This window comes from Lonchura striata, chromosome 3, assembly GCF_046129695.1.
Source record: "Lonchura striata isolate bLonStr1 chromosome 3, bLonStr1.mat, whole genome shotgun sequence".
Taxonomy (NCBI): Eukaryota; Metazoa; Chordata; class Aves; order Passeriformes; family Estrildidae; genus Lonchura; species Lonchura striata.
In genome coordinates this window covers 67,060,106-67,077,146 of record NC_134605.1, presented here as the reverse complement: position 1 = coordinate 67,077,146, position 17,041 = coordinate 67,060,106, and the positions used below count along the sequence as shown (strand labels likewise).

Here is a 17,041-nt window from a genome sequence, read left to right as displayed (position 1 = left end):
ATTTCAGGGCAAAAAACCTTCCATTTCTCTATGCACCCTTGCTTTTCATGGCACAGAGCTCAGGTTTGCGTAGCATTCTCCCCTGTGTAGGAGTGCTGAGAGGTGCACAGGAGCACACAGCAGCATCTCTAGGTCACTGCAGACAAGGTCTCTATATGGCACCAGTCTTTTCTCCTTGCGCTATGTGTGCAGTTGAAACCAGACTGTGCACCAGACCTTTGTGAAGGTCCCACCAGACAAGAAGAAGCAAATATTTCAGTAGGTGGAATGAATGATTCAAGTACAGAGAAATATTGAAATAAAAAATGCCAGTTTTCTTGCTGATTGTCCTTCTGCTACTGATCCATACACCTGCCTCCAGCAAGCCCTTGCCTCACTCTGACAATTCTCATTGGCCTTACTACTTTTTCAATTTATAAAATATACACCTTTCATTCTCCCCAGCCCATCATGCCCCAGATTTTAGTCCTTGTAAAAGCTTGTTTGTGTGCTCTCCACATGTTCATCTTTGTTTAAAATGATTGTTCACCATCTGCAATAAACAATAGGAAGAATGACCTGCAAGCAGATACCCAATGTATTTTTTTTCATACAATTTAATCACAGTCAATTTGTGCCTTGGAAAATCCACATTAATAACACATATGTAGAGTCACAGAAGTACATTTGAAAGTGCCAATTCACTTTTATTTGCACACTATAGTGCAAAACCAAAAGGCCAGGGGCAATAGAATGAGGAATACTGAATTGTTGTTTGCAATGAAAGGTTGTTGTTGTCTCTCCTTGTCTTTCCAAAAGGCTAAAATTATTTTTATTATTATTATCATTATTATTATTATTATCTCAAACAGTAAGCCTATGGCTTTGCTTGTATCTTGAATTGTGAGCTTCTTATTTAAGGTTTTTCCCAAGTTCTGTCATTTGCCTTGCTTGCAGTGTTTGACTGTGGAAGCTGAAACAATCTTCCTCTGTAGAGCAATTGAAAGAGTTGCTACATATTATGAACATGATCCCACAACACATCTGGCAGTGCATTTATTGGCATAAGCTTGTTACCCTTTTGTAGGAGGTAAAGTCCTGAGGAAATCATCTTAGAAATGCTAAAAGAATATCTACTGATGATGTCTGGTAACAAAATATCCTCTAATGAAACTGGGAGAACTGAGAAATGCTGAGTGGAAAATAGTTCTTCATGCACTAAGGGATTCCAGCAGCTGAGGTGTTAAGGAACCCACCAAGAATCACGGGACTGAAGATAATGTTGCAAGGATGGCAGAAATGAGCAATGAGTGAGTGGGAATTACTTGTATTTGCAAGCCTTGCCACCTGTTACTGGTGTACTTACTCATACAGAGCTTGTCTTAGGTATTTGCTACTTTCATTCATTTTAACCTGCAGGCTGTAAACACATTTGTTATGAAAAGCATAAACAAAACAAAACAAAACAAAAAAAGAACTCACACAAACCCCATGTGAAGCCTCTGAAATCTGACTACGGGACTATTCATCACATTCCTATCCTCATCACAAAGGCACTGCAATATTTGTTATTAGTAGAGAACTTGAGGACAAGAGGAAAAAACAAGAACAAAAAAAAGGAGAAAAAGACAACACAGAAAAGAGTTGGGAAAATGAGCAAAGGCAGAAGAGAGATGCTGATGGTGTTGGAGAGAAAAAAGAGGAGACATGGTCATGACAGAGAAATGAGATTCAATTCAACAAGAGACTCCTTTATGAAGAAATGCATTTGTGCTTTCTCTTGCCTCAGTACTTTTCCTATTGTGATAAGGTGAGGCTTTTGAGTAAGTTTGAATGTAGTAGTGTCATAGCCGTGATGATCAGAACAGTCTCATGTGTACTTTTAGCCAAATAGTCTTCAGTAGTTCTGAAGTCCATTTTGTCAATTCAATGGGAATTTTAATTGACTATTAAAATACAACATTACCCAATAAAGACATTACTGAACTGCTGCAGAAATACCAGAAAATGTGCTGTCAACAGAAAAGTGATTCTCTTCTGTAGGCTTATTGGAAATGCTACAACAGCAGAGACAGCCTGGGGCAGCAGAAATTGAGGATACAGAACTTTCCACACATGCTTTCCCCCCAAATATAAGCAAAACAAAGTGAATGTCTAATCGTGAAAATGTTAATTTTGCATGATTCTCCCTTCTCATTACTTCATATGCAGTAGGTTATATTCCACTGTGTGATAGAGAATGATGGGAGTCTCATGTGTACAACAAAGGGTAAAAATTACAGACTAAATGAAATACCCTTGAAGACAATGGACAGAACAGAGATCTTTGAGCACATTTGTCCTCTTTTTGTTTTCCAGACAAACCTGCCAATAACTGCACTGATTTAAGGCACGAGGATTTTTGTGTCCTTGGCTTCATGAGTTCACAAGGGAGGCCTGACTCTAAATTTCACCAGAGTCCTGTCCCAGCTGATGGTTCCAATCAGAGCAAGTTCGTCTGAACAGCACTACAGGTGGAAACGTGCCTCACTATTGCCCGTGAGCTGTCCCACATGCACAGCTCAGGTGATGTGACACTGCAGCAGGCATCAGTGTCAGTGACAGTGTGTACCAAAGTCAGCTCATTGGTGAGGCCAGTGAAGCTTGTCACAGCTCTGCTGTCCTCACAGAGGGGTGAATGCCACAGTGAACCAATGTAAGTTATAAACAGACAGCTTGTGCTCTAAAGAAATGATGTGTTCACAGGAATGGTAATATCACCACATCACAGCAATCATCTGAAATTTCATTTCTGGAAATCAAATAAATGAAACTGAGCTTGTGCTGAACCTGTGTAAAGGAGTGGGTGACCTTCCATCTAATCTTGTGTTCCTCATTAAACAGCAAACAGTTGAGAAGAAAGTGTAGTAGATTGACAAGCAGCATGAAGACCATATACAGACTAAAAGCAGCATGAATATTACACCATTGCTGGTCTCAAAGGGCTTTATTAAAAACAAAAGCATATAAAGTAGCTCCTGAACAGGATGATTTTTAATTGTGTCCTCCTGGGAAATCTGTACAATACAGACTTGCTTGCTTGTCTTGTAATCTAGAGAGACCTGACAAGCTCTTAACAGCTTCTCTTTGGTCTAAAATGAGTTACTGCTGGGTTTCTGGACTCTAGCTAGTCTTAGTGGTGAATAATATTTACCTGGTTCTAAAACAAATGAAATTTTATCGGTATCTTTTTATATTAAAAGAAAATTAATTTATTTTATACTAAAAGAAAAATTAACCAAATACATACAGGGTGTATTTGAATGTCACATTCAATGTGACATCTTCTAATTTCCATTTGTTATTAGCACAAATCTCTATACAAACAGCAGTGTAAAAGCAGCAAATAGCAACCATTAAGATGATACCTGCAACATGCCCAAGTGTCATGGTACTGGTGACCAGCCTGCATTGCCTTGCACTTCTTAGAAAGGCAGATTACCTGTTTGGCCTTTAGGCAGTGCAAACCTTCTTGAGCTGGATCTGGAGCAGAGAGCTGGCAAAGCACTACAGTGCCACACGACAGTGTCCTCCATCATCTACACACTGTGTTCTGCATGTAGCATAGGCAATGCACTAGGAAGGCTGGGAAGAGGAAAATCTGTAATAACTACAGTGGGTGAATAACATAGGGGGGGAAACCCCACACCCTGAAAGAGAAACCCTCTGCACTTAACCATGATAAATATTATGAAGCACCAATGGAAAGGATTTTAATTTTGATCCTGCCTCTGTGTAATTTTAGAATTTTTTCCTGGGCTAGCAGGGGTTCTTCCTTCCCGTTGGGATTTACAAGCTAACATCTTTAGGAGGATCAATAATTTATCACAAAAGATAACCAGAGGAGAAAGAGCAGAGCCCTACTCTACTACCCCTGGCTTATTTCACAGCTTTATAGTTAGTGCCAGACAAAAACCATGCACCAGACAGGCAGGACTCTTTCTCTGATGATGAGGCACCCACTTGGAAAGAGACAAACCAGGCTCCAGTGTCTACTTGGCAAAAAAAAGGGAACAAAGCACTCCAGCAGGGAAGCCTGGCACTCTTCAGTTTATGTTACTGAAACCTCCATGCCAAGAGGTTTCTGCATAACAGTCTGTAACTGGACAGCTTCTACCAAAATTGGGTCAGCTCCCTTCACAGGCACCAGCTGAGGATCTGCCCCCCAATTATTTATGTTTACTGTGATATGGTAACGATATGGTACATTCCCCAACCATCCCATTGCCTTACATTGATCTCTCAGATGCTGTGAAAGATGATGAAAGTAGTAAGATGAAAGAAAAAGGAAAAGCACAAAACAAGCTCACATTAAATATTCATAACTGGTAGTAATTACAAACAGAAAGTAGGAAATAAAGCAGTAATGATTATGCAGTGTCCAAATCTATTTACAACTCCCTCCAGGAATTTTTCTCCATAAACTTCTGTTGCTGTAGTTGGAAAGTGACCCAATATTTTTGGCCTGTGTCTTTGGTCAAATTTTGCTACCTTGTTTATCTGATATATAAACATAGGCCAGGTTTAGTTGAGACTAAAATTAAAGCTCTACACCTTATTTCTGCTCTGTAATAAAACCTATTATGAACCTCTGTCTTCAGTAAAAACAAAATGGCATTTCTACTGTGCAAAACTTTGGATTTCAACAGCTAAAATGTTGTGTCATCACTTCAGGTGTTAAATACTGTGATTTCATGAAAGGAACTGACCTCTAATTCTTAGAAGTTCTTACTTTATGAGTTTTTTAATATGACTTCTGCTTATTTTTATAACTCGGTCAATTCTGATTGGTCATTATTAAGTCTGTTAACCAAAACTTTTTTAAAAACTACATGTAGAAAAGGTTCCTTTTCAAATGTAAGTTGAGAAGAAACTAGGAGCTTTATCTGAAGGCCTCTCTTTCATGTAAAAACTGATGAATATGCTGACTTGCTTGGAATGACCACTTTTTCAACTACATAAAATCATAAATTTATTTCATTCTGTCTATATTTCTATGGTCTAAAAACTGGTGTTTCTTAATCAGTGTTAAATGCCAACACATGTAGAAGAACCATGAAATATGTGTTAGCCAATATTTCCTGAGCCATACCAACCATCTCAAACCACAAAAGTTGCAGATAATTCAACCTGTTCCTACTTTGCTTAATTTTAATGTTCCCATGAAGTAGCCTTTCCCTTTGACATGGAACTTAATTTTATGGAAAAAAAGCAAGAATTCTACTTCTGTGGTGAACTTGTCAGTTTTTGCCATCTGAGCACTCAGCTTAGGAGACTGCAGTAGCCTTGTTAGGTTTCTAAGGCACCCTAATTACACACATCTGAGACTGCAGAACGCTTCAATTTAAGCCAGCATACAATCAAGTGCTGTGCTTTCACAAATACTCAGAAACATCATCTGCCAGGATCAAGAGAAATTGAATGGATATCTACTGGGTTTTATCTGCAGCTTTGATGCATAATTTTTCATTTTCTTTAGACGGGTTTAATACAAAGAGAGAACATGCCTAGAGTCCCACAGAGGTGTTTTGACATTAGGTTTAATAAAGCATGAAGAAGTCATTAATAAATAATGTTTTGCTGGTTAACAAGTAAAGCTGAATACATTCACAAGACACAGAAGTAGATCACATCATGCATGCAGCCAAACAACTTGCTAAAATGACTGCAATGGTTCCATTTTTTCCATTGTGTTTGGCACAGCCCAACACATTGCACAAATAAACAAGTACTGCAGCATATACACATATATACACATGCACCTTCAATTACAGTGTTACCTGTCAATTTTTGTTTGCACTCAATGGGATTGAGGGGTTTGTAAACAAGCATTCATGAAAATGACAAAGAGCTATTTATATATTGTTAAGCTTTGCAGAGATTGAGCATTGCTGTCTGGAGTTTCAAAGGAAAAGATCTCTTGTATTCATTGAGTTATGCATCATCCCATTCCGGTGTCAAAGCTACAAACTTAATACATTTTACTGCAGACACGTTTGAGCTACAGCTTTCAAGGCTATCAATATTTCCATGTGTCCTTTTTTTCCCAAGGTTAAACATTCTGGCAAGTTTTGACAAAGGGTCTGAGGAAAGTATCTATGTACTTGGGTCAAATACACAGCTCCTATCTCCTTTGGCTACAACTGGGTTTCATGTGGAATCTGTATTGGGAATGTGGCAGCATTAGGGTCTGGATTCACTCTCCATCATGATGACTTTCTCAGCAAAATGCCTAAGTTGGGAGCTGAAGTCACCTTAAACTCTCCCTGTAATCAGTGCCAAGAGACAAATGTTTCCAGAATGTGATTCAGATCTGGGCTTCGGATTACAGAATCAGCTTAAAATGAGCAAGTTCTCAATTTAGAGACTTGTGCTTCATGCTTATGCTTGTAGGCAGGAAAACTCCTCAGTCCCTCCAATGAGGCCAAGGAACAGATTGTACAATTCAAGTTTGGGCCTGTGAGATCTATGCAGTTTGTGAGAAAAAAAAAGATAGGAAAATGTTTCCTTATTTTATTTTTAGTTGGAGATATAGTCATATTCTAAATAAAGAGTCATGATATTCAGAAATGGGGACAAAGATTCCAACTGCATGTCTTCAAGTCTCCAGCACAGTTTGAATAAGCACAAAAATGCTCCAGAAAAACTAACTGTGTTAGTTCACTGCCAGTTGTAGGTAGTGCAACTATCTTGGAATGAACATTGATTAAAAAAAAAAAAAAAAAGAATATTAGATGTCATCTATTTACTGAAAACCCAACTTTCAACATATTTAGTGTGCTTATGAAAATGAGATTATTTTTCACACCTGATTGAGCTGCCAGGTTCCAAGAGTTACTGAGAATAAGAGGATTGGAGGAAGCTATAATGACTTCTGAAAATGACTTAAATCTCTGATATATGTGAGGAATGGAATAGCTATTTAGGTCGGGCAATTTTTCCAGTTGTTTGGAGGATTTTTTAGGAGAAGATATGAAGAAAATAAACTTCAGATCCATGTCATTTTTAGAACATGAAATTGAAAAGTACCAAATCTTTTAATCTGAATCACAAATGGGGTGATTTTCCTGTGACATTTTGAATTTTGCAAAAGTAGATAATCCTTTTTTCTAAATATCCACAGATATAAGGTGTTCAGGGATCTGAAATATTACATGAGCATTTTTGATATGGAAGAGTAAGTAGGAGTGGATAAAGTGCATGGCCCATTTATTTTCCAAGTTTTTCTTCCATTTACCACTGAACATAATTTCTATCCATGATAGGTAACATAAGAGTGCAAATGCATGATCACAAGTCAGTGAAAACAGAAGTATTTTAGTGAATGCACTTTCTATATATTATCCTATGGCCTCACAATCTCTACAGACTTGAAGTTGGGAAGCAGATTTGAGTGTGGATTACCTCTGAAATGAGATGTAAATTTTAGAATTCAGTCTCCATTCAACTTTTTTTCCTAATTAAAACCTAAATTTTCAAACCAAGAAACAGTTTGCCCATGCTCTCAGGTGAAAATCACAAGATTACTAGGAAACTGTCACTGGACAAACAATGCAGAAAAAAAGTTTTTGGAGATACCTGTCTAGTGAAATCTGAACTGCCTGTGGAAGGCATGAATTAACTGGATACACAATACAACCAGTACAGCAATGCTTCTGGGTTGGGTGATGACATGATTTGAAGTGACAAGCTTTCTTGCAAGCAAAGATGCTTGTGAATCTTCAAATGGTTGGTTTCTCTATTCAGATTCTGCTTGTACTATACTTCAGGTATTTGCATCTTTCTAGGACCATGCCAATAATCCTGAAGCATATATGAGAACACTGATTTAAGGAGATAATTTAGGAATAACTTAGTGTTATAAAACGTTGGACAAAAAATTACATCAGAAAGTTCCATCCATTGTATGAATTGGCATAGCTTTAGAATGCTACATCCACAAGATCTTAAAATAGCAAGCATCAAAACTTTGTTTATGGTTAGCCTTTGGACTTCATGAAGGTGTAGCTGACACTGTCAAAGTTCCAACAGATATCCACGTAGAAATATGTATATACTACCATGTGATGTAATTACACAATTTATACAGATGTAAAAGGAAGGCCTTTATGGAAAGAAAATGCCATTACTACCTCATTTCAATGTACATTAACCTTCAAGGAGGAAAAATCAGAGAATAGTATTTGTGCTACAAATCATAAAAGTTAGCTAGGACAGTAAATCAAAAACAATAAGGAAAAGAAAGATATTTAGGGTTTTTTTCCCCCTTTTGCATTAGTAAGTTAAAAGAAAATTATGATTAAATTTTTGTAAACAGTGTTTACATAGTTGTGGTATATTTGAAATATTAAGATGTATTTGAAGCAAAAGCTGTTAAAGCAGGAATCACTTTGTGAAGACCATTAAGACAGTAGTTTTCTTGATCTTCATGAAGATACCAGCAAACTAATAAAGGAGAGAAAATGCCACCTCCTATTAGAACAATGAAGAAGAACACAGAAGGCATTTGGCAAGCTTTAGTAAGCACATCTTTCAATTGGGTTGGTAACTCTCTTTTAGGGAAGGAAGAATGTATTAAGCTTTCAAGTGACAGTTCAAAATATAGAAAAAAGCACCAACCAAATCAACAAGCATAAAGTTCCTAGGGAACCCAGTATTTTTATGGCAGTATTGCCTGTGAGTCTCTAGCAGATCAAAGCATGTCAGCTTTCATTATATCCCCTCAAGAGCACAATGTTCACACTGCAGCTTCAGATTTGCAAAGGTTCCAGGAGGCAGAGGCTTATCAGGAAAGTGTTTTGGAGTGTTCACTGCCCTGTCTCTGCTGGGACTTCTTGCAGTGACAGGGTATTTTGGGAGGGACAACACCACTAGACTGTGACATGGATTGGCTGGCTGTTTGTTCCTTAGAGGAGCTGGGTTATACAAGTGGTCATGGAAAAGAAATTCCCAGATTTCTAGTATTGTCTCCTGTGCCCTTTTAGCTGGTCAGACTGCAGTCAGGATTTATGATGATACCTTATGATTTGAACACTGAAACAGGAGAAATTATGTATTTACACGACTTCTCTAACAAGCTCTGTCTTTTAAGTACCCCTCTAGGAATACATGTACAATTTAGCAAAACAAATGCTTTATTCATTATGGCAATGAGTATAGCATGGCTGTACACATACCAATTGAATAATAACTTTGCATTTTTTATTTTATTCCTCCCAATAACTACACGTTCCTACAAGTGTTTCACAGGCATGCACTGAGTTTTTTACATAGCTTTTAATGGAAAACATTTTAAAGAGTTTTAAAAAAGTGAATGAAGCCATGATAAGCAGCACAGCTGGCAACCAACAGGAGACTACAAGGAAGACATTACCAGGAGGAAAATATTCTAGAAATGCACTTTCCTTATGAGGCCCAAAGATTAATGAATCAAGATTGGTGCTCCAGTTCATACACGCAAGCCATATACAGAAAATAAACAGGACGACTTGAGTACTCTCTGAATGCATCTTTGCTTTTGAGACAGAAATTTCTGACAAGTATCACCCAAAAACCAAAACTATGCAATCACCAGTAAGAAAGGCAAAAAGCGGTGTTTTTATTTTATTCTTGCTTCCTCCTGAATGTGAACTGGAAGAAATACAAGGGAAATATTTAGAGGAACACATCTTACTTGGTCATGTTGTGACCTCAGAAAATCTAGGGGACTAAACAGTAGGTGACTGCTTATACCAACAAACTCCTCAAGAAAAGGACACCAGGATGCCTTTTTCTGCTCCCTGTTGAGGAAACTAAGTAAAAAAAAGATAATGCTTCCAGGTAGAAGGTTCAAGGTTTTTACAGTGAATACCAACAGTTTTGCAATTACTTCTCCTTCATAGAGACACTCATAACTTTTCATCTATGTTTTGGACCTGGTTCAAAAACCTGCTCCATCCTGAAATTGGATTCCAGCTTCCCCAGAAGTATTTTGTATGGCTTCTCCAGTTGTGTGTTTTCATGGGACATTACTTGTTTATAGCTTTCATGTATGTTTTCACCTCTACTTGCCAGTTATTTGTTACTATAGGAGCTGCTGTGTCCTGAAAAATCCTTATTAAAGGATGCTTGTATGACCTCCCAAAGTTTAAATCACCCATCTTTAACCTTTTTGCCACCAAGAGTAGAAGTTTTAATTTAAGCAGACATACAGGACTTCTGGAAGTAAAATGCTTCGCTGAAAGGCTTCTGCAGTATGTACAGATCCTAAAAGCTCATTGCATAACCAGAAGAGACTCATTAAACCTCTCTCAGGAGCCTTCTTTGCTCAGAAGGTTTCAAATTGTTTCTTGTAGAAACTGTCCATTTGCAGAAAATGAAAAAGCAATTGTGGATATCAAAAGACCCAAAATGGCTGTACCTTTGAGAACAAGATTAGTGCTTACTATTCTTATACAAATAGGAGCCTTGGAGACACTGCACTGCAGGAGCAATGTTCTCTTACTGTGAACAGTCAAACAGCCCTGCATACAGTGAGTTGTAGAAATGAAGCTGAGATCTCTGTGGCTAGACCTTCTTTTTGGAGGTGTTCAGGCATTTTCTAGATTTTGCTGGTTTTGCTGCCTCATATTGTAAGCAAAGTGAAAACTAACACAGACTGAAAAAAAAAAACCAAACATGTTGCAGATGCTTTTAACTGGACTGTGAAGAGTTCTTGGTTCATTCTCTGGGGCCACAGCTGAGCAATGTGCTTATCCTGCCTTTTTTCCAAGGATATGAACAGCCTCATTGCAAACTAATGCTTAAGGCATGAACACAGGAATCTTGCTCAACTGGCTGTCTGGATCATTTCTGTCTTTCAACCAGTATTGTCTGGACCTCACCCAAATTTATTCTCAACCAGATGCTGTTCTCCAGGAGCCATTTTCCTCTAGGCAATGCAACATTTTTATGATGGCTCTGGTTACATCTGTAGAAAGTGAGATATACACTTGGGTGTCATCTGCAAAGCCTGTAGCAGCTTAGCACCTCTCTGGAGTTTTCTGGCAGTACTGGAAAGGGATGTAGGCAAAAGATTTGTAGTCCTATGGTCAGACTGCAGGTGCAGGATATTGGGAAAAAAGCAAATGATGTTACCAGTTTTTCTGGGATCCTATTGAAACCAGACTTCGTATCTGCAAGGTATATAAGATTGGAGTACATTCACTCAGCATTTAAAGAAGGAAGAGATATAAGTAATTCCTTGGCCCTGTGTGAAATTAAAGTCCTTGCAAATTAATACAGCCACACCAAGCTGGATATTGCTGTAATACTAGCAAATGGAAACTTGGTGTACAATATAAAATTCCCTGCATGAAATAGATAGAATGGAGAATATTGTTTCTTACTGCAATACATTTTGGACACTGTGTATTTTACATTTAATTTTATGGTGCAAAGGATATTACTGAAGGAAGGTCTTTAGTTGATAATTTTCTTGTTTGGTAGAGCTGATATATTAAAAGGTTAATGTGCTAAATTTGCATTTTTCTAGACTGATTATTTCTTACTCCAATCTGTCTTTCCCTGTACTTAACCTCTTTAAAAAGAAATCATATAAAATAGGAATTCTTTTCTACAATTTTAGCCAGAAAACCTTACTTTCCCTGCCGATTTTCATGCTCTACAAGCTTTGCCATCATAAACCACTTTGCATGTATTAAGGAGTATTATATTAGATGAGGCAATTTAAGTGTATCCCATTTCACTTGGTGAAACTAAGCAGCTTTGCATTATAACTAAGTTGAGCTAATGAGAATATATTTAAAGCATGTGTTACCTGAAACTGAAGTTAGCTAGTCATTCAATACTACAACCTGTGGGTTTGCAAAACGATGGCAGGAGTCCTGCTGTGAGGGAGATAGGAAAATTATTATAATCTGCATTCCTAAATTGAATGAGTATTTTGCTCAGTAGAGGCCTCTTGACTGCAAATAGTCTGAAATTACATCCTGCTGTTTAAAATGCCTTTTTTCCAAGTAAGTAAAAATGCCCACATTTTCTTAAATCAAATATTTTTTTAAAATCTTACATGAATTAAATTATTGAGAGAGGGAAAGCCATAAATCCTTTACTACCTCTTGTAAAAACTGTTTGATATTCACATTTTTACTAGAAAGAACAAAGTGTCTAGAATTGATGAATTTATGTTTTAATTATTTAATTATTATATTGTTAAAGCTTATCATCATATCTCTCATCATTTTTTACTGAAAAAAATCCATGTTTACAAGTTTTTTAATTTGTACAGAGAAAATTGTATGACAAATATCAGAATCAGCTAATAGATGTGATGTCTAACGTTCTACTAAGGTAAATTCATATTGAAAGTTTTCAGAAAAGACTACACAAAGGAGAGCAAAACACCATGAGTTTACAAGAAGACACAGGGGATAGACTTCTGCCACAAGAGTAGCATGGTAAGCATAACTTCATTCATGTGAGTTCTTTATCTCATTAAAGCCAGAAATGACATGATAGGAAAAAAAAAAAAAAAGAAAAAGGCCCTGGGGATAAGGATTAGAGGGCACTGTACCTGTTTGAGCAATCATTTTCTACCACATGAAAGCACTAAATACTGCAAATACTTTTTATTACATCCTTGCTAAGAGTTGGAATGGAAGAGGAGGTGTCTCAGCTTATCCTCCTCAGATTGTTTGTCCTTTAAATGGTGACCTGTGTAAACATTTACAAGAAAAGATGTCTGTGCTCCCACCGTAGTCAATGGGAGCCTGGGCTTTGCAATACTTGGCCATGTGTGCGTTTCTAAGTTGAACAAACCAGGACTAATCCTCTTGCCCAGAGAGTGGGTGACCCTGTCTCTTCACCCCCAAAAAAGGTGTCTGTATTAGCTGCTTCTTGGAAACTGTTCCTTCCCTACCTCCTCCCTGAAACCGACCGTGCAGTGAATGGAGTGTTGGGCAAGACCAAGGAAATACGTGAATGGGATGGATGGATGAGCAGGAGCCAGCGATCAAACTGATGCCTAAGCCCTGTTTTGCTGTTATGGATAGATGTATGTAGCTTTATGCTTTCTCATAAGAAGTAGTGGCTAAGAGGAAGATGAGGTCAATCTCATGTGAAAGGTGGTCCTCAGGGGGACCAACGAGACATGCAAAGGTGATGACAAGGGTACAGACATATCTTAAACACAATGTTTTTCTGGATCTTTAGGGACCTTCTGCTAAGTTTCAGTCTTGTTGCTTTAGATTAGGATTCACAGCTCTGACCAACTTCTGAAATGGTGGATAGATCACTTCTGGGTTTTTCTTCAAAAAATATATTTCACAGGAGATATTTTTGTTTCCACACATTAGTTCAACCTCCTAGGACATGGAAGGACAGAATTCAGTTTTTTCTGTGTCAGGGGACTCTCCTCCCAACTTCTGGGAGGAAGTTGTAGCCTCCAGAATATAGTCTGTATGTTGTAGGCTTAGCACAAAATCTCCAGGATTAGTTTTAAATCTCAGGTTATGCCAAATGTTCCCAGTTCACAAGCCTTTTTTTTTTTTCCCCCTCTCATTAAATGCAATATAGATACTCAATTCAGTATAAACATAATTTATTCACTTACATCAGGGTAATTTCTTCCTTTTGCTATCTAAGCTTTTGTGGGTCTTGTGTATAAATCACATGGCCTGCACATGTTTGATAAAATTCAGTAACCAAAATTAACCATGGAAAATTTGGACAGGTGGCACTCCACTGGTTTTACAGCCAGTCAGATAATTTAGCTTATTAATTTTGATTTGCACTGTTCAAACGAACATGTCTATTATCTGTCAAAGACAGTTTGTTCTCCAATCTATGAAATAATGTTTGTAATATCTTTTGAAGCATTAACCATGACATCCACAGAAATGAAAAATAAAGCACATTTTTTTACACCATTTTGCATCCAAATGTATGTATTGGTATTAATGAATGTAGGCTTTAGTAGCAATACTGTAAGCAAAGTGAAAGATGTGGAGGATACTTAACCTCATGAAGTGCAACAAGTCCAAGTGCAAGTTGCACCCAAATTGGGGCAATTCTGGATATGAGTACTGGGAGACAAACTCCTTGAGAGCGGCCCTGTGGAGAAGCACTTGGGGACTCTCATGGAGGAAAAACTGGACATGAGCCAACAGTGTGCTCTCACTGCCCAGAAGGCCAAACACATCCCGTGCCTGCTTCAAAAGAGAAATGGCCAGCCGGTCGAGGGAGGTGGTTCTCCTCCTCAGCACTGCTCTTGTGAGGCCCCACCTGAGTGGTGCATCCAGGTCCACAGAGCTCAGCATAAGAAAGATATGGATCTGTTGGAGTAGGTCCAGAGGAGAGCCACAAAGGTGATTACAGGGATGGAGGCTAAAAGAACTTGTGTTGTTCAGCCTCAAGAAGAGAGGGCTTTTATAGCAGTTTTCCAGTACCTTAAGAGGGTTTATAAAAAGGAGGAAGAGGGACTTTTTATATTGGCAGATAGTGACAGGACAAGGGCAATGGCTTTAACCTGGAAGAGGATAGGTTTAGATTAGACGTTGGGAAGAAATTCTTTATGCAGAGTGGTGAAATAGTGGCAGAAGTTGCCCAGAGAAGTTGTGGATGCCCTGGATATATTCAAGGCCAGGCTGGTGTCCCTACCCATAGCAGACAGCTTGTAACTAGATGATCTGTAAGACCCCTTCCATCCTAAACCATTCTACAATTCTATCTTTCAGCATTATCTGTCCTAAAACAGCAAGGTTCTATCAACAACTATGCTGAGCTGGCCAAACCCATAATCCTATCCTTTATGTTTATTTATCAGTCACACACAGACATATTACACAAACCTCCCAAGCAAAACATACTCACAGTGCAGGAAGATGGAGTTTACAACACATTTGGCATTTTAACTCTGCAACTGAGATATTAATTCACTTTATAATATACACACACACACTGGTATAAAAGATGTAATATTATTTAAAAAGTCCACATATTAAAGCTACAACATATCCTCTTATATCAATTTTACTTTCTTGGAAAATATTTAGGCACCTCACAGAACTAACACAGCTCTCCACACAGCAAACTTTGTATAATCTTGCAACTCCTCTAACCTTCTGCTTTTAAATGGAGTCTATATTTTTATATTCATGTTCTTGTTCCTACTGAAGTCTATTACAAAGATTCTCTATAACTTCAATAGAACTTAGATAAAATAAAACTGTATTTGTTTTTTGGGGTTTTTTTGGGGGTTTTTTGTTTGTTTTTTTGTTTTCCTCCTCCTGTCTGGAGTAACTATTTGGTGCCAATGGGCAAACTTCTTTTTGATGAGAGATGATATTTATCTTTTGTTTATTTTATACTGGGAGTTGGTGTTTAGAATACAAACTCAAATGCTAGCTAGAGTAGCAGACAGAAGAAGATTGGTTAGAAAGCTATTATTCAGACGATAACACTAGAATCCCTCCACAAAAATAAGAAAAAAAGAACTCAATTCATATAGTTTAATTGCATCAAATTTGAGCTCTGTCTGCTTTAGCCAAAAGGTTTCCTTAAATTATTTTAATAGATTTTTATAGATTTAATAGGACATGTTTAATAAGAAAAAAGTAGCTTCTCTAAAAGTAGGGTTTTTTTTTCAATGTTCATATGAGAGAATATGAAGCCGGCAGAATGAAACTGAAAATAATTTTTCCTCCTCTTCCCCCAAACCCAGATAGAGCATTAATCCTGAAGAATATTCTGCAAAAAATGAAAAACAGATGGCAATCATAGAATAAAATCAAGGTTACATGATTGTTCACTTTTCTTCTCTACTGCTCATAGCATGATCCACATCATTATAAACATAGTGGTTTTTTATAATGTTATGATTCGTGCTGAAAATCCTGATGTATCTTTATGATCTTGCTACTTTACTTGTCAGTTATGTGTCTGAGACATGACTTGATGAGCCCATATGCCCACACACATTCTACCACCTTTCTGAGCATGTATCTGCTTACAAAATTATTTATTCTATGTTTTCAATCATACCATAGAAAAATTATGTCAGTGAATTGTTCTGGTCAAAGTTGATTTCCGGAGGTGGTAATGTAGTGTCAGAATAATATCAGCAGATTACATAATGTTTTAAGAGAAACCAAAGGGTAGAAAAAACATTTTATCAAAATCTTACAGATTCCAGAATATGAATAGCTGCCATTAAAAATAAATTAATTTTTTCCTACAGGCTATGAGTGTCTTTGGCATTCCCCTGAAGCCTACATACCATCTAGAACAAGCAAGCACGCAGTTGAACAAAGACTCTGATCCTCATTGACTGTAAAGAACAAAATAGAATATTGTCTCCTTTTTAACGGTTGTAAATCAAGTGAGAGTGATTGAAATGCACTAAAAGCAAGTCTAGAAGAAATTCCACAAAAGTGGTTAATAGCAATCAAGCTTAGAGCATGGGGAGAGCCTTCTCTTGGTGGCCAGCTAGTCATTTAGAAGCCTTTAGGTTGCCTGAGCTCACTAAGAACATTTATTACGAGGCAGTTAAAAGCATGATCTCAGCTGTATATATGTTGTGTTAATCACCATTTTATTCATCTGTGTCCCTGTTCAAGCAACAAACTGAAACACAGTTCCTGGTGCTAAAGATGAAATGAAACAGTCCTGAAACCTGAGGCTTTTAAGGAAGACACTAACCTTTGTGTCCTTAGGCACATCCAGAAAGTCCAGTACATCTACGTCTGATGAAGAACATTCCAGAAGGATTTAACTCATCTGTTCTGGCCCCAAGAAGTCTTTAGTGGTTACTGACAAGACCATTCCAGGAATAAAGCACCTCCAGGTATGCAGATGGAAAGATCAGACATCTCTGCTGAAATGGTGTACAACTCTCTGAGCCTGTACAAAAAGAGAAGACTCTTGCTGCATTTTTGAAGGAAAAAAAAAAAAAAAAGCAACACAAAAAACCAAACCAAAACAAAAAACTAACCCAACAAGCCAAACCAAAGAACTGAAAGAACCCAAAACCTCAGTTTCCCTGATT

General features: G+C 37.6%; 1 protein-coding gene across 7 annotated transcripts in view; it reads right to left on the bottom strand.

The window, feature by feature from the left end:
* Positions 1-17,041, bottom strand: part of HS3ST5 (heparan sulfate-glucosamine 3-sulfotransferase 5) — a 192,594-nt gene that overhangs the window by 75,927 nt on the left and 99,626 nt on the right. For 6 of the 7 annotated variants that reach the window (XM_077782266.1, XM_077782264.1, XM_077782265.1 and 3 more), the window contains one exon: positions 16,696-16,896. The exons of the other annotated variant lie outside the window; for it this stretch is intronic. The gene's annotated coding sequence lies outside the window, so the exon portion shown is untranslated. The remainder of the gene's footprint in view (positions 1-16,695; positions 16,897-17,041) is intronic. 7 annotated transcript variants of the gene reach the window in all.